The sequence below is a fragment of the Vicugna pacos genome, chromosome 24 (assembly GCF_048564905.1).
Source record: "Vicugna pacos chromosome 24, VicPac4, whole genome shotgun sequence".
Lineage (NCBI taxonomy): Eukaryota > Metazoa > Chordata > Mammalia > Artiodactyla > Camelidae > Vicugna > Vicugna pacos.
This window is the reverse complement of record NC_133010.1, coordinates 5,649,137-5,668,133: the sequence shown is the minus strand read 5'-3', so window position 1 is coordinate 5,668,133 and position 18,997 is coordinate 5,649,137. Positions and strand designations below refer to the sequence as shown.

At 39.8% G+C, this 18,997-nt stretch overlaps 1 pseudogene; it reads right to left on the bottom strand.

Annotated features, from left to right (window-relative positions):
* Positions 1–2,286: 2,286 nt before the first annotated feature.
* On the bottom strand, positions 2,287–4,900 carry LOC102534081 (calpain-2 catalytic subunit pseudogene; annotated as a pseudogene).
* Between the last annotated feature and the right edge of the window lie 14,097 nt (positions 4,901–18,997).

Genomic DNA, 18,997 nt, shown 5'->3' with positions numbered 1-18,997 from the left:
TTCTTGAATAAAATTCAAACTCATCAGCTTGAAATATAATGAGGTCCAAATACCTCTGCAGCGTATCTTCTCTCCAATCTACCAGAAAGTTCTTCTGACTGAGCCTTGCTGTTCGTATGGCCCTACTGAATGTCTCCATGATAAGATTCATATCCTTATGACAACTGAGATCACAACCAGATACACGAAATTGGTCTGCATCTCTTGTCTTCTAAAAAAACATGGATGACTCAATTTTAGGGTAGTGTCTCAATTATGTTTCCATTTCAGTAATGCATAGACACTTGAAATGCACAGATTAAAAAATAAAGAGCACACTATTATCTCTAATTATTTAAAATCTCAGTTTTTATTTAGAGCACATGGTGTGGTTAATTTACAAATGTTTAATTAAAGAAAGTGCTACACTTCTGGGCTTCTTCATGTCTTGTGATCCTTACCTGTGGAACCACAAGTCACTTTTGCTTATATTATGTAAATATTTATTTATAGTCAAACGTGTGCCACAGATACACACACACACACAAATGTATGTGTGCACATGGATAGCACAGTCCTTTTGATTGCAGGAGTAGCCCATGGATGGCCACATTATTCTGTATTTTACTATGAGCATTTAGTGTAACCATCTGGGAGGCAACATAAAAACAGGCTATTTTTAGAGAAAACCTCTTTAGGGAATCCCTTCTGTTAACTCCTTCACATAATCAGTTTCATTTCAGAAAAAAAAAAAACATTGTGAGATGTTCAAATATGCATTATTTTTGATTTTATGTCCTTTGCCTACAGGGTAGCAAAATAGAATGGGGGGAAAAATGACTGGCTTGGTTCTAGCACTACCTTATTCCATGCATTCCTTAGTTTAATATGCATGCACTGAACACTCACCTATCTGTCTTCAGAAATCTTACAGTCTAGTTGAAGATAAAGAAGACATAATCATTCATTCAATAGTGTATCCAATCCACAAGTATTTATTGTGTCTATAATAAGCTTCAATGTACTTTGAGTTTTATTACCCTCATAAACAATGAACCGTAATGGGTTTTATTAAGTCTTCTGAGGGGGTCACATATTAGGAGAGAGAATAAGTTTGACACAATGTGTTGTAATTGCACAATGATGAGACATCCTTGTGTTCTAAGAGGGTGACTGGAAGAGCAAGAAACAATCTTGCAAAAGAGTCTGAATTTAAAGGGTGAATCCTTATTCATATGATCTTAGAGAACTAACAAGGTTCTTGAACCCAGATAAATTCATCTGGAAAGGAATAAGATTTTACCAGAGACTATACAAACGCTCTTGTGTATTTAAAATATTAATTGTACAAATGTATGCAAATAAAGGAAATACACCTAATGGAAATCAACAACAATATTCTCCCTTAGGCTTAAGATTTGGGGGAAAATAAAAAGCTTAGCGCTTGACTGTAAAGAACCTCAAATACCAAACTAAGGAATTTATGCATTTCATATATATCAATTGTCACCAGTTTCAACATCCTTTCATCATTAAAAAGTGTAGGACAATCCCCACCACATGAATATTTATTCATTTATGAATTATAGACACATGAAGCAAATACTTTCAATCTCAATATAATTCTCCAGAGTCTAGATAAACAGGGAATAATTTCCAATTCATTTTATAAACTCCATATCTACACCTCTCAAAATATTAGAAAGAAAAATGGTAAGACCAGTTTTGATCGAGAACATAAATGACAACCTTTCAAACAAAATGTTAATAAACTGAATGTCCCAATACATTTTAAAGAATGGTAAAGTTGAATTAAACCCAGAAATGTAAATTTGGTTTACCTTTAGGATAGTCAAGTCATATAATTCAATACATTGAATAATTAAAAGAGAAAAAAAATCTACAAGTCAATAGACTTAAAAAAAATCATTTGATAAAATTCAACAACCCACTGATGATAAAAACAAAACAAAACTCAACTTTTTGGCAAACTAGGAATGGAAGAGAACTTTTTTTATTATGATTAAAAGTACCTACCAAATTTTCAAGGTGAACCTCATACTAAATGATATTTTCTTTATAATTAGAAACAAGACAATACACGGTATTCTCACTTATTTAATAATACACTAGAAATCTTGGTTATTGCTCTATGGTAGGAAGAACCTGTAGAAATATGATTATTGAGCAGCAAGACATTACGTTGTCATTATTCTGGTTGGTTTGTTGTTTGGTTGTTTGGTTGTTTTTGGCCTGGGCGACTATTTAACAGTACATTCGGAAGAAGGTACGTCAACAAGGCATGTTTTAATAATGTTGCTGGCATCTTCCCAAGGTGAAGCCGGGAGACGAGCTGGCGTCCTTTTCAGAAATGATGCTCTGCGACGGCCCCCGACCCACGCACAGACGCGAGAGGCGGTGAAGGTCGCGGAGCTCTAAGGCAGGTGCCAGCAGCCGCGGACCGGACGCCGGGGTGGGTGAGGGGACACGCGGTGCATGAGCCCAGATGCGCTCCAGGACTTGACTTAAGACATAACTGCTAACCGATTTTATGTAAAATCTGTCTTTTATTTAACCCAAATGACAGAGCTGTGCTTCCCACCTGGCCCCTTCAGAAGCCTTCGTGACGTATCATATTTTTCTATTTCACTCAAGGGAGGTGGTGCTCCCTGGACTGCTGTCCATTAAGTGCCACAGCTGCATTTTTCCCTGATTTAATATTGCTATCAATGGGAAAGTGTGTAAAACTAAAAAGTGTGTATACTGTGTACAGACGGAAGGTTTTCTCTAAGTTTATCGAGGGTTAAGCGACTTGTATTTAGTATAGTAACATGCAAATCTTTTACTTTGATCAACAAAATAATGACACTTTGATACCTGGAAGTCCTGCTTTCTCAAGTAGACAGTATCATTATTTGCAGCTCTAAATATCAGTTTAAGTAAACGTTCCCATAATTTCAAGATCCAGATAAAAAGTTTCTCTGTGGAGGGTTCGCCCTTGGCTGATTTGCTTTCACGAGAAGTCTTCAGGCAGATTAGGTAGAACTTCAAAGCCCTGAAAAACAAGCTGAGAGATCTGGTCGAGCTCGCTGGTCCCGGTGTCCTCGGATCCAGCTGCTTGAGTATCCTGAATAGTGTTCCCAGTCGAAGCAAACACCTCACACAATTGTCAGCATCGATGGTGAGCTGCTCACCCGCAAGCCGAGTGATGATGACCCGGTGGAGCGGACAGCGCAGCTCGAACCCTGGCTTCTTCCAGTGCCTTCCGCCTCTCGCAGGAGTTCACGGTGCCGGATCTGCCTGCATCGATTTCCCAGTGAATTTTTTGGTACTTTTGAATCTCCGTCCAGAGACTGTAGAACTCGTTCAGTCCCAGCTTGCCGCTCCCATCCGAGTCGACATGTCGGCCGTGACTTTGCAGGTCTCAGTGCTGAAGCCGTCGGACTTGCTCTCTTGGCGCTTTGCTGGAACTCGGCTCAGGACTGTCTGCAGCTCAAAGGCAGAAACCCTCCCACTGCCGGCTGGACAAACAGCCTCCCGCATCTGTCGTCCATGTCGTCCTGGCCGAAGTCGTTCTCTGCAAGGTTGGCCTCGATTTCATCGCCCACAACTTGGTAGTCAGCTGTCCGAGGATGCAGAAGCCCCTGTCCTGGTTGGGCTCAAAGGTGGAAGGCACGAGGGCGTCCTCGCCCGGGGGCAGCTTGAAGCGGTCGAGCACCTCCCGCAGGTGGATGAAGGCGTCCAACCGCTCCCGCGCTCTGTGCGCCACGAAGAAGTTTTTGCGGGGGTGGATGCTGGTCTGTCCAGTCAGCTCCTCCGGAAGCTTGTAGATGCCTAAGTCAACGGTGTGCTGGTCCTCGCGCAGCTCCTCTGCCGCCGCCGGTGCTTCTGGATGAGGCCCACCAGGAAGGTGCAGCCGCTCTTCCCGCCCTCCTGGTGCTCGTCCTCCTCCTCCAGCTTGATCAGGTACTGAGGGTTCATCCGGAAAGTATTCGGGTAGTTCCTGCAGCCGCCCGCGGTGGAGCCCCGCCTCCAGCTCCCATCGACGTTGGTGAGTTTCCACTTCTTGCAGGTGAGCGTGTGGGTTACGGGTCTCCAGGCAGGAACGGTGCCTCAGGAAGTGGCTGAAAGACATCCAGAACCCCCGTCTTCCTGCCGTCTGGTCAGCGTCTCCCTCACATCTGGGTCGACAGTGTTCCAGTTCGGGCAGTTGTCGTTCCGCCGCCCGGTCCACTCGACCTCTCCCCAGGGGTACCGGCTGCGGATCAGCGTCTGCAGGCCGCGTCTGCTTTCACCCTCCGCGGCTCCGGTGACCGAGTACGCGCGCCCTTCACCAGCTTTGGAACGTGATGGCCCCCGAGTCCGCCGTGCTGGTGATATCGTTGGGGCAGCCAAGGAGAGAGCCCTTGTGCAGAGCCTTCTGGATGATCCTGAACAGGCTGGGCGGGGCCTTCCTTAACTATTGCCACTCAGCGGTGCCTCCGGTGAAGTCCTCGACGCCCTCGGCGGCGGCACCCCCGAGAGTGCTTCGTCACACCTGTTGATCGTGGCATAGCCTTCTCCAACAGCGCGCTCTGGAACCCACTCCCCTCTGCCAAGTGCACCAACAGCAGCTCCCGTCCTTGGTGGGCAGCCTGTCGTCCACCACCACCTGCACGCACTCGCCATACTGCCAGAACTGGAAGGGGAAGATCCCCGCATAGTCTTCCTGGAAGCTCTGGTCCAGGGGGACGACTCGAGCCAGGATTTCCTCATTCAAGGTGAGAGAGGCGATGGCCGCTGGCAGTCAGCAGTCACCCTGGACTGTTGCCATCACCTCCTCCCCTTCCAGTGCAGGACCGGGGACGTGAGAGCCATGCTCCCTGGGCGGAGGCTGGCTCTGCAGCTCTTCTCTGCTGTGTCCCCAACAGTAAGTTGTCATTGTTCTTAAGAGATAAATTGTGTATGTAAAACTTCAGTAGGATTACATTAGTTCGAATGCGCTAGATCTGATCACAAAGAACCACAAAACTGAAAAGAAAAATATGTATGTATCTGTATAATTGAATTGCTTTGCTGTACACATGAAACTAACATTGTAAGTTGACTACACTTCAATAAAAAATAAAAGTTAAAAAAAAAACATTTTATTCACATGTCATGTCTAATAAGGGTGAGCAGAGAAGTGCTATTACCATATTGTCAGGAGCCCCAGCTGACTATGATCCAATTAAGATGGAAGATTTCATATGCGGCTTTCACAATACCACTTGTAGTGAGAGTGGAAATGAAACCTGAAGTTGATCCCCAGCAAATGCATTTTTTTTCCATTCAGAAGTGACAAGTGTCATTTCTACTCACCTTTTATTTATTTCATTGGCCAAGGCAAGTCAGGAATACGCCTAACTTCAATTCTATCATGGTCCCAACGGAAGAGACTGGATTATTTCTGAACATCCATAATCGGTAAAATTAGAATGTGCAGGTCAAATATGAGAACTAACAAGTGTTCAACAGAAGTGCTTGAAACAAACAAACAAAATATGTATATAGCAGTTGCATATGCACTGGCAACATACAGTTAGAAATGTAATTTAAAGCCTCATTTAATAATGTGTAAGTTATTTAAAGTTCCAGAAATAAATCTAACCAAAGATACAAAACTGGAATGGACAAAAATTAGAACATCTTATGAAAATCTTATGGAATATTTAAATAAATAGAGAGGTCTAATATACTACCAGAAATCTATAGATACGTGGGTTTAGTGTTGTATAAGTTCATCTAAATCGGTCCTTGTATTTGCTTGTTTTCATAAAATCTAACAAATTAATTTCTAAAATGTATAAGAAGGAGCAAAGAATAAAGAAACACTGAGAAAATCAGCCAGGTAGTATGAACTGTCTCATCAAATAAGGTAAAGTGTTAACAGAACATGAGATTAGCATTTAGATTAGAGCTATGGAATAAAAGCAAAAAAAAAAACTATACATACATAAAAACTTTATTTATAAGGTTTCTGAACTGGTATTGGAGATCATTGAAAAAAGTTTGAATCTTCTAATAAGTAATGATTAAAATTACCCATTTAATAAAGAAATTAAAATTTGATTCATACCTTATACGATACACTCCTGTCCATACCAGGGCCTCTCATTACAAGCCTCACCAGCCTTTTTCATTCATCGTCTCTTCTTCAACACTCCCTTCTTCCAGGTCCTTGAATCTTAATTATTTTGAGAGACAGATTAGCCTTTCTTCTGGAGCTGACAGATCAAGAGTTTTTACAATCCTACTGCCTCCACTACTAGTTTAAAATTCTACTTGGAAAAAAAATCATCTTTGTTCTTCTCTGGACCTGCTGTGACATCATTCCGAGAGGTAGGAGATAGAAAATCATTTAGTAGTCTATGCCTACAGTGTTGAGTAAGCTGCAATATTAAAAAATATAAAAAATCCTAGGAATGAAAACATGTTGGCTGTTATATACCCTCAAGAAACTGAAGATAGAAGCACATTTTGAAAACTATTGTAATCTCCCATTTGTGAGGCATGAGGTTCTTGCCTCAGAGTGGAGACAGTGGAAACAGGCAAGAACATACACAGTCAAGCAATATTACAGGGCGAAGATTGCATCAGTGTAATGTAGGTGACAGAGGGAGATGGGAAAATCACCAAAATTTTGAATATTGGTTGCTGGTAGACTCACCCCAATAGTGATGAAAATGGGATCAAGAGTGCTCACAAAAGGAAGCTGAGTGATGAAGGTGATGCTAAGTGTTAGCAGTATTAAATGCAAACAGGAATACCCAGCAAAACTTTACAAAGGTAGGGGTGCAACTCAGTACTGAAGTTTGGATTTGCGATAGAAATCCATGAAGTAGTGATTTACTCCATGGACACTCCCAGAATTGACCAGTATTTACTCAGTATGTTTAGTAAATACTGATTAATTTTGGGAATACACATGGACCAAGGCTACTGGTTGAATTGTTAAACTAAACAATCTTGTCTTTTTATGAAATCTTTTCTAACAAACAGTAAGGGTAATTCACACAGACTAAATCTGTATTCCATTTTTTTTTTTTTTTTTGGCTTTTTTAAGAATCGAAAGGAAAATGCAACTTGGTTGAAACTGCCTCAAAGATTATATCAGACTTGGCACAGATTTTTTTTTTCAAGTTCACTGTGGAAGTCTGAAGAAAATGACGGTTGTGATGAATAGTACTTATGGCATGTTAATATTATGATTATTAATAAAGAATGAGACCTACCTCTTTATTTATTAGAATTCTGTCACCTCTCACCTTTGAATAACTTATGTTAGGCTTAAAGAAAACCTGACCAATAGACCTTTCCTCTGTAAGACTGCACAAAAATCACAGAAGCATAGTGAGAGTCAGTTTCCTGGAGGAGTGGTCTTGGAGAATATTATTGTGAAGCAGGACCACAAGGCAGGGAGATGGCAAATGCAGTAAGAAAAAAAATTAAGAAATTCCCTCTAAGGGACTTAGATATGGGTCTAGTTTTGAACTGTTCCATTATACACACAGATTTGTGCTTATGTGAGTTTAAATCGTCCTAAGTGGGAAAATTATTTAAATTGAGCTACTTAGAAATACCTCCCACAAAATCCAAAGTAAACCGTGTGGTGCGTTACATTTTTCAGGACACTCTATATTAGGAAATGTATTTTACCTTTATGATAATTATCAAACACTTACGTTCTATGGATAAAGCCCTACAGCATTAATGCTGGGTCTACTTTGCACAACTGTGATGGTTTGCTCTCTTAACACAGCATAAGTACTTTTTGACCTTATGAAACTGATCTTATTTCTTGGTGGCTGGTTCAAAATATCAGGGCTGTATTCAAGGTATTGTTGGAGAATAATAAAATATAATAATAAAATCAATAATAATAACAATAATAATAATGTGTACTGTCTTCATATTTTATTTTGCTTTTCCTAGCTTCAACACCTAAGCGTTCCTTTAGCTAGCTTTCAGTTAATTTAAAAGCCTGTGGCAGAGTATGAACGTGCCTCCACAAAACCTCTAGCAGTGCGGATGGTGCCACCTCTGCACTCATGTTACCAAGTCCAAACTCGTTCTGCTTGCCGCACGACACGCCAATAAATTGGGAGACGAGGTTTCGGAAGAATGAATAGCGACTTCATTCGGAAAGCCAGCAGACCGAGAGGATGGCAGACTAATGTCTTGGAGAACCATCCTGCTCCAGTCCGAATACAGGCTCCTTTTATACAAAAAAACAAGGGAGAGTGTGTGGTTGGTTGTTGCAAACTTCTTGCTACAGGAATTCTTTGTTCTTGCAGCTGTCCATGTGGGTCAGGCCACAGTGTCCCTATAAATCTCCAACAAAACAAAGGGTATTCTCTATTTTGCAACTTGCCATCTCTACATGAGTGCAGAAGTCCTGACATCCTTAAAGGTCAGAGCCCAGAGAATAGGCTCTCCTGTCTATTTCAGGCTAAAGGCAACATTGTTTCCCAAAAGGTGCAGAGCTGGCAAGACTTAGCCTAGAAAACAGGGCACAGTGGTTAAAACTAAAGGAACAGATCCAATGTGGAGTCAGATTTATTCTCTTCTAGTAAACTCAGAAGCAGAAGATCAATTCTGTGAAACAGCTGTGGGCTGGAAGGCTCCGGGTGGGTTCTGCCCTCTGGCATGCAAATAAGAAGAGTGCATCCGATTTGAATTTCCAGTGCTCAAATGAACTAATTCTAAGGTAAAAAGCTTTTCAGCTGCAGAAGTGTTCAAAATTTTGCTCTCTGCAGCCAAAATGTTTTGGTGAAGTTGTATGCTACCTGGAATGATATGTTTTCTGCATATTGCCCGGAAAACTGTGGCTACATGTGCGTGGATGTAGAGGATACAGAAATTGGAGAACGAAGAGGCAGTGGTACCTCGGATGTGGTCTACGAGCTCCATTCAATCTCTATAAGAAATCCTGTAAGATGTGGGGTTGGGATTTTAGTCAGTTTTCCTCCAGTTGCCCATATACCAGAATTCAAGAAGATTCTAGCATCCTATACATTAAATTGCAACCAGCTTTTACCTTACCATATTGTAAAGCAATAAATATGAACTGGATGTAAATGCAGTCCAGTATATTCCCCTGCCCTTGATCCCAAACACAAAAAACCAAATTACTGTAAGACACAGAGTTCAATTCCCTTTTTGTGGGCATAGGAATCTTGCTGTAAAAGCAAACTGAAAGTCAGTGACCCCATGATAACCTCAAGGGCTTGTTAGAGGAAAAGATGTCCCAACCCACAGTCCATGGATACATGACAGTGTGAGGTGGAGTCTCCACGCCACACACCAGGGACTGAATCACCTGTTTGCATATTACTTTTAAATCAGTGACCAATTATACTGCAATTCAACAGAGGCTGCTTTTAGGATTGTTTCATCTCTGTATAAGCCAGTTACCATTCCACCCTACAAATCAGGCAATGAACAAGATGAAATGAGATGGTCCTAAGCACGGAACCAACAGCCACTCCTAATCAATTACCTCCTATGCTTATTTTTGACACTCTAACATGACTAGGTTTTTTGTTATTCAGTTATTATGTATTTGTGGAAGGGAGAATTCTTTGGGACCAAAGGATGCAGGACAATGTGAAGCTCTTATAGAGTATGATTGAAAAAGACTTTGTATAATAAACAGTTAAGAAATTAAAAACAGCAAAACAAATTTTTATTTTCGTATCTAAAAGAGAACCATATTCTGCTGACAGAGCTTATTAAACTTCATTTAGGAGTCAACAATGTAGTTACAATGTTTAGCTATCATTATAATGAGAAAACCATAACTTCTGTCCCTAATTACAATAATGGTGCTTTTTATTCAAAAACCAAAAACAGATTTTTGTTCTTAAAATGCCTTCATTTTAATGCTTTTTTTAAATTAAAAATTCATTGAGATATGAGCTACTGTGTCAAGATTCTGGGTGGAAAAGCAATCAGGATTTAGATAAACAGATGCGCACAAGCGCATGATTATTACAGTGAGCAGAAAACATTTTGCTAAAGCCTTCACTCTCATCTCATTTATGTGCTATATTTTAAATATGCATTGAAGAGATTTAAATAAGAGGTGAAAAATCCATTAGCCATTTAAGATAAAAGCAAATTAAGTAACTATTGTCCAGGAAATGGTCCTTACACGAGAATCTAATAAAGTTACCTAGGAAATGCCACTAGGAAAGTAATCATTTATCCTGATTCAAACAAAAATTTGCTTAGCCACAAAGCAAAGCTCTCATACTCTTTTGAATGAACAAACTCATTTTAAAAAGATATTGCATGAAATTCCAATGGGTTTTTAAGCAAGAATCTTCTTAGTCATGTCTTTAACATTTGGGGCAGATTTTCTCACTGGCAACCGTGAAGTTGGGTAGCAAATAACTTTATTTTCCTTTTAGGTCGAAAGTAGGATCCCTGCCTAAACATTCTCTGAGCAATTATTAGGCCAGTAAGTCAGTTCTTAAGATCCTAAGTCCAGCTCATAAATGTTTTCTGATTATTTAAAATTTGTTATAAGTATATTAATTTAGATTCCTAGCAGAACGTTCAATCCTGAGATAATGTATTCATAAATAGATTTTATTTTCAAATACTAAACATTTCTACCAAGATTTCAAGCTAAATGTATATATTAAAATTAGGTGTATTCCCTCTATTTTATGATTAACGAATTTCCCTGGCTAGCTATGTTTAGAACGAACTGTTGGAATGCTGACCTCATGGCGGTGCCTCTTCAGATGAAAATGAGAGACTCCTGAAAAATTAGCAATGCTCCGATGAATAAAATTTGTCCTTGACAAGTGTACTTCTCGGTGCTTACTGTGGGAATGTAGGAGTTACTAGAAAATGGAGGTGTCCTAGTGCAATTTCCAAATTGGCTCACAGTAGGCAAGAATAATGACTATACAAGAGTGAAGTAAAGCAAGAATTCTTCATCTTTGCATCAGGTCCTCTTGTGAACCCTTAAAAGTTGTGTACAAAATTGTGTGTGTGTGAGAGAGAGAGAGTTCACAGCTTCCATTAGTTTTGCAAAGGGAAATACGACCACCCTCACCATCATGTACCTCTGAACTGGGTGCAGACCATTGGCTAAAAAGTGAGCATTCCCCTTTTGATATTACGGGGACAGCATGGCTGGAGTCAGAAAGAACTCATTTTCACCCCTGGCTCTACTATTTGTTAGTTCTAGGACACTAAGCTAATCACTTGAGCTCAGGGTCCCCAGGACGGGGCCTGCTGGCACCTAGGGTGTCTTTGTGAGTAGTACAAAAAGGAGCATTTCCCCCCACCCCGGGTTGAGGCAAGCCCACGTCAAGCACAGAATGGAATTCAGCTCCATGTGGCTCTGTGACTTTGTGTAGGATACAACCCACATGGTCATTATTCATAACTTGAGAATAATTTATTCCAAACACGTTTATTGAGTGTTGAGTTCAGTCTCAAGCATTGAGGAGGCAGATGCTGACAAATCAGACAAAAACCCTTGCTCTCTTGAAGCTTATGTTCTGGGAGGTGGTAGTCGATTAGCGGGTGGGCTGGTAGAAAGGTAAAGATTAACATTGAAAGAATGTCCTGAAAAATTAAAGACAGCGAGAGAGAGAAACTATGTAACTGATTAACATTTTCTTTGACTTACAATAGGGACTTAGAGATGAGGTTTTATATTTTCAAATTGAAATATGAACTATTATTGGAGAAAAGTGTTTCAATATTAAGAAATTCAAAGTGTTCTCATATGCTGCTACATCACAATTAGTTTTCAAATCATTAAAAGGACACACCACTTTAAATTGTAGCCCACAGACAATTCAAAATGACAGGCTTAACCCTTCTTGCTTACTTCAAAGTCCCCAAGAAAAGATCTGAGGTTCTGGAGTTAGCTAGTCCCACCGCAGAAAACAGGATTTTGTACCTGTGTTCAGAAAGGAGGAGAGGACTTCCTCAGTCTTCCTCCAGCACATCCAGGCTGGTAGACAAAGGTGTAATGTCTTCTGGGATGAGGCATCCCTGTGACCAACTATTTGCCTTCCTGGTAAGGGAAGGAGGTACTTAATTGAACTGTTGATCATTTCTAGAAGAGAAGAGAAAAAAGAGAAATGGATGAGAGAAAGAACTTGTTCACTTTGCCCTGAAAACTGTTATTTTTCTTTTTAAGACTATGAAATTCTATCCCTATTTTATGCAACACATTTCCCTGCTAGTAGCTTTACAGGCAGAGGTGACTATTCATTTCTTATTTTTCACAACAAGAAAGTGGGTAAGACAGTCATTTCTTCTATCCATTTCTTCTGGAAGCTCTGCAAAAAGAAACCCTCCCTGGAGACTCATATTGGGTTAATTAAGCCACATATTCTGCTATATCGCTGAAGCACAGTTGGAAAAGAAAAAAACAGATCTGTCCCATTAGAGTGATGGCTTCCATCTTGGAGCCCTAAGTGTAACTTGAGCCGTTTCTGAGAAGGAAGGAGGCACAACTGTACCATTCTGGTTCATTTACAGTAGAGACATTGTGTTCAAGAAATGAGTCTTCATAACTGTATCCATTCTCTGTCCAAATCCCAGAGCAACAATAAAATTATGATTATAGATATGCATGGGTTAATCTGCTGATAGTCTGACTTCCCAGCACCGCTGACTGTGTATTTTCCCTGCATAGTGATTCCCCACCTCCATCTACCATTGCAAATGTATCCTTTTAAATGCAGAAATTTCTGTTTATATATTTAAATTTATTATTATTTTAGACTGTTTTTAAAACCTCTTAAAATCTGACTGCCCCAAGCTACTCTCTGTGTGTTTATTCAATTAAAGGAAACATTTATTGATCACCTATTATGTGCAAGACACTGTGGAAGACAGATGAATAAACATGACCTCTGAGCCAGAAAACCTTACAACCTTCTCTTTTTGTCCAAAGTTTCAGAATTTTACCAAAATTATAATTGCCTATTGTCCACAAGAGGTGAATTAGAATCTGATATTAGACTTGTGAAAGTATAAAAACATATGGTGAGATTTTTCAGAAAGCATCTTGTTAGTTATACTTTTATAAACAAGCAAAGTACAGTAGGTGAATATTTAGACAAACTCTGTTTGTACTATGGCATGTCAACTATTTGGACACAGTGGACCATCTAAACTTCTCTTGGGAGTCTTAACTTTTCAACCAGATGTGTGAAGCAATATACAAAGTTAAAGATTCTGTGCGCTCTTAGTTTATTTGGAAGCTATAAATGTTTGACTTTCTAAATAAAGACATGCTTATTTACTCAACAATACATATTGAATTTTTATAGTCTGTTAGGAACCATTCTGGGAGCTATAGATACAAAGATGTCAAGCTTTATGAAATGTTCATAGTGCATGTACAGAGAGCCTTTTTTTCTGAGGTTAAGTTCAAATATAGAAAAATAATTTTGAATAAACAGGTAGCAGACTTTCTATCAAAAACCTCTTTGAAATGGCCCTAATTTCCCTTCAAATTCCTATTTCCAAAAACTAGCATTTACACATCTCATGTTTCACTCAGATGCAATCACTCTCCATTCTCTGCCCTTGCCGTATGGCCCCACCTTCTAATTTTGTGTTTTCTTTCCCTCTTCAGCATGTATAATTCTGTATCCATCCATCCATCAAAGCCTGTTGTATTCCCACTCTTTTTAAAAAATTATTTTTGTTTTTATTTATTTGTAGGGGGGAGATAATTCAGTTTATTTATTTGTTTATTTTAACAGAGGGAGTGGGGATTGACCTCAGGACCTCCCGCATGCTAATGCTAAGTTTAGCACTCTACCACTGCCCCCCATTCTTTTTATTTATATTTTGTTGAAGTTTAGTTGATTTACAATGTTGTGTTAATTTCTGGTGTACAGTATAGTGTTTTAGCTATACTTTTTTTAAATATTCTTTTTCATTATAGGTAATTAAAAATATTGAATATAGTTCCCTGTGCTATATAGTTAGGACCTTGATGCTTAACTATTTTATATGTATTAGTTTGTATCTGCTAATCCCAAACTCCTAATTTATCCGTCCCCCCTATAATGTTTGGTAACCATAAGCTTGTTTTCTATGTCTGTGAGTCTGTTTCTGTTTTGTAAATAAGTTCATTTGTATAAGATTTTAGATTCCACATGTAAGTGATATCACATGATATTTCTCTTTCTCTTTGTCTGACTTACTTCACTTAGTATGATAATCCCTAGGCCCATCCATGTTGCAGTAAATGGCACATTTCATTCTTTTTTATGGCTGAGTAGTATTTCATTCTATACATATACCACATCTTCAGTATTCTTTCATCTGTTGATGGACATTTAGGTTGTTTCCATGTCTTGACTGTTGTAAATACTGCTGCTATGAACACTGAGCTTTATGTATCTGTTTGAATTAGAGTTTTCCTCAGATATATGCCCAGAAGTGGGATTGCTAGATCATACAGTAACTCTATTTTTAGTTTTTTAAGGAACTTCCATACTGTTCTCCATAGTGACTGCAACAAATTACATTCTCACCAGCAGTGTAGGAGGGTTTCCTTTTCTCCACACCTTCTCCAGCCTTTATTGTTTGTTGACTATTTAAGGAGGGCCACTCTTATTGGTGTGAGATGATATTTCATTGTAGTTTTGATTTGCATTTCTCTGATAATTAGTGATGTGAAGCATCTTTTCATGTGCCTATTGGCCATCTGAATGTCTTTAGAAAAGTCTATTGAGATCTTCTGCCATTTTTTATTGTTTTTTTTATTGTTGTTGTGGTCATTGAGTTGCATGAGCTGTTTTTAGTTAAGCTCTTGTCAGTTGCATTGCTTGCAAATATCTCCTCCCAGTACATAGGTTGTCTTTTCATTTTGTTTATAGTTTTCTTGGCTGTGTAATAGCTTATAAGTTAGACTAGGTCCCATTTGTGTATTTGTGTTTATATTTCTATTACCCTGGGAGACTGACCTAGGAAAATATTGGTATAATTTATGTCAGAGAATGTTTTGTCTATGTTCTTTTCTAGAAGTTTCTTGATGTCCTGTATTATATTTAAGCCTTTAAGTCATTTTGAGTTTATTTCTGTGTATGCTATGAGGGAGTGTTCCAACTTCACTGATTTACATGCAGCTGTCCATCTTCCCCAACACCACTTGCAGAAGAAGGTGTCTTTTCTGCATTGTATATTCTTACCCCCTTTGCCAAAGATTAATTGACCAGAGATTTGTAGGTTTAATTCTGGGCTGTCTATTCAATTCCATTGATTCATTTGTCTGTTTTTGTGAGAATATCATGCTGTTTTGATTAGTGTAGTATTGGCTGAAGGCTGGGAGAGTTATTCCTTTAGCTTTGTGCTTTTTGTATTATGACTGAGTTCTCTTCTTTTTAATTCTTGTGAACTCATTGTATGTTTCTGATTTCTTCTGGCCTGCAACCTGTAAAGAAATCAGCTGACAGCTTTATGGGAGTTCCCTTCATACTACCTATGTTTTTCTCTTCCTGCCTTTAGAATCCTCTCTTTAACTTTCGCCATTTTAATTTTACCTCTTAGTGTAGGTTTCATTGGGTTCTTCTTGTTTAGGACCCTCTGTGCTTCCTGTACCTGGATATCTGTTTCCTTCTGTAGGTTTGGAAAGATTTCAGTCTTGATTTCTTCAAATACCGTTTCAATCCCCTTTTCTCTTTCTTCTCCTTCTGGGATCCCTATTATGCCAAGATTGGCATGCTTTGTATTATCACATAGGTCTCCTCTATTGCTTTTTTTTTTAATTTGTCTTTCTGCTGTTCTAATAAGGTGATTCCCATCATTCATTTTTCCAGATCACTCATTCCTTCTTCTGCACTATTTAGTCTGCTATTTATTGCTTTTTGGTCAATTTTCATCTCAGCAAATAAGTTTCATAATTTTAATCAGCTTCTCTTTAGTTTCTAGTTTCTTATTACAGTAATCTGCTTTTCTGTTGATAAGCCTTTTTTAATTCCTTTAGTATTTTTGTTACCTTCTTTTTAAACTTGGAATTTGGTACACTGGAGGGTTCTGTTTCATTGCTCCTTTACAAAGTTTCTCTTGTTCTTTTATTTGGGAGTTGTCCTCTGCTTCTTCATTGTACTTATATTATTTTGACTCTATGAATTTAGGAGTAACAATTATCTACGCCCTCTTGAAGGGCTGTTTTTACATCAGAGACTCCCTGTGTAGCCTGTGTGGGTTTAATTTTTTGTGTGACAGCTGTTTTTAGTATGGATGCCTACCACCTCATCCCTCTGTGTGCACTGACTGCTCTCCCCTTGATAGAGGGGTGATTGGCATGGTGACCACAGCCAATACTGAGTGTTGACCAAGGCCTCCTCTTTTCTCTCTCATTTTCAAAGCCTTGTCAGATGCCAGGTCTGCTCCCAAGTTGTTGGTGCAGAAGCCCCCAGATTAGTTTCTGAGCTGTGGTGTGAGGTAGGCCCAAGAGGAGCACTTCTGCTGGGAGAGGAACAACTGAGTATTACTCTGTGGGAAAAAAATTGTCAACTGCAAAGTGTGGTTGTCATATTGCCTGTCACCCATTGTGTGTGCTCACGAAGTACACTGTTGCTGCTGCTGCCCTCGGCCCCACCTCAGCCATAGGGATGCAGGCCATTCGCCCAGAAGTCCCTCAAGTGCTGTGCTCATAAAGCCATGAGTGCTAATCCCTAAAGTCAGGCTCCTGGACCTGCCATGGGAGTTAAGGACTCAGCTCAGGCCCCAGCCCTGCCTCTGCACACATGCTTCCACAACCACTAACGCTGGACCCAAGCCAGCCATGGAGGCACCAGCATTTCACACAGATGTCCTGAAGGTGCGAAGCTTACAAAGGCACTGGTGGCATAAACCTGCTGATGTCTCAGGGCACAGCTCAAATTTCAGCCCTGTTTCTGAAGTTGTGGGGATTGGCTCAGATTTCGGCCCCGCCTCTAAGTGAGGGGCAACCCATTGGCCTGTGTGCTCCCAGATCTCATGCAGAGGCTGAACCACCATTGCTGTGAGCATGCAGAGAATGAGGCTGCTATGATGGGCCCTGCCTGTCCCTTCACACAAGAGTTAACAATGGGGCTCTTATGGCAGACCTGGGCTCCATTGCGCACAGTCCCAGTTGTGGTCTGAGCTGCACTCTAGCCCCTTCAGGTTGTCTTTGCACTGTCAGCCCAGTCCTCTTCCATGGTCTGTTTGCTAAAGTCTGCCTTCCAGCCTCCATGCATACCAGTGGACTAGTGTCTGGGGCTGGGCAATGCAGAGAGATGGCAAAGGCTGTCTGTGCTGGTCTCTCTGTTCTGCCTGTTGCAAGCCAGCTGCTGCACTGTCCTCCCAGCCTCTGAAGCTGCCTCTCTGTCCCACCTGATCTCCCAGTCACTGAAGGGGGTTCTCAATGTGAGGGAACTTTTTCCCTTTTATAGCTTCCTCCCAGAGGTGTACATCCCATACATCCCATCTTGATTCTTTTTTTTTTTTTGCCCTATTCAGTTATATGGTAATATTTCTTGTGGCTTTGATTGTGTGAAATCTTTTACCAGAGTTCAGTAGACATTCTGTGAGAATTGTTCCACCTGTAGATGTATTTTCGATGTGTTTGTGGGAGGAGGTGAGCTCCACATCCTTCTACTCCACCATCTTGATCTCTGACCCCTGTAATCCCACTTTTCCATAGCATTTTACAAAGTGTTTCAGTTGGAAAGAATCTCCATCTCATGTAGTTGTGCATAATGTTTTGTCTGAATTTCTTATGGTAATATCCCCTTCAACCATAGCCTTATCTACACAAGCTGTTATCTCTGTTAAATGATGTGGCCTCTTAAAGTCTACTTCCCTGATATTGGAAGATGCTCAAAAAATATTTCCTGATGGAGTCCATGATACAAAGCGCAATCAAAGCAGGATTTCTCAAACTTTAGGGGGGGTAAGAATTACCTAGAGAGATTTTTAAAACACAGATTGCTAAGCCCCACACAAGAGATTCAAATTCAGTAGTTCTAGGGTGGGCTACAATAATGTTGATACTGTAGATCTACAAGCCACTGAGTAAACCCCTCACACACACACACACACACACACACACACACACACCCCTAATATTTGATGGTAGAGTTTGCTTCATAACAGTTTTCTTGAGCAGAAGGGTATATACTGTAGGGTAGGACTAGCTCCATCTTCTGAGCAAGAAATTATTTGGGGAATAATAACTGTAAACCAAAGCATTGTTGTGGAAGAAATAAAACATTGGATTATCATATGTAATGTGGTGTTCTCTGGGAAGTGTATAGGAGCACATAATACTTTTCTCTTTACACATGTAGGGGAGGCAAAATTTAGGGGCTTTCATTTGGCCAGAGAATTAAACTGATATGAAACATATTTATAAGATAAAAATGTAAGTAAGTTTTGTATGACACGGGAGCCCTCATAAGGAAATGCAGATCCAATGACATACCAAAACCTAAATGCTTTTATATTAAGTTGAACAAAGAGATGCAATTGTGGAAGAGTAACTTAACTATGAAAGGAAGGCTAAGCGAAGATAAGAGTTATTTTAATAAGGTCTATTTGTACAGAATTCTCTCAGCTATGACTCCTCATAGAAGGATATTTCTTTTGTCTTTCTCATCGGAGATTTTATCTCCAGTGTTTAGGAAGAAAGGGGAAGACCCTTACAATACTTTTGTCACATCAGCTGTTTTTCAAGTGTCTTTAGCTTAAGATAATACTGATGCCAAAATGCTATATTGTGGGGAGGTATACTCTGCCACCTGTCACACACTTGTTACCATAACAATTCTTCACCATTGCCATGCATGCCCCTTTCCATTCTGAGCCTGTCCGAAGGATAATGCACTATGCTAATTCTGAAGAGTATAGTACAGCAAGTGAGAAGTTACATCTTATCATATAACAGAAAATAAACCTAAAATGTGAAAAAGAATATGGGAAAAAAAGGATGGATCACACATGCCGAAATGCATTGAATAATTGAATAGACGTATAT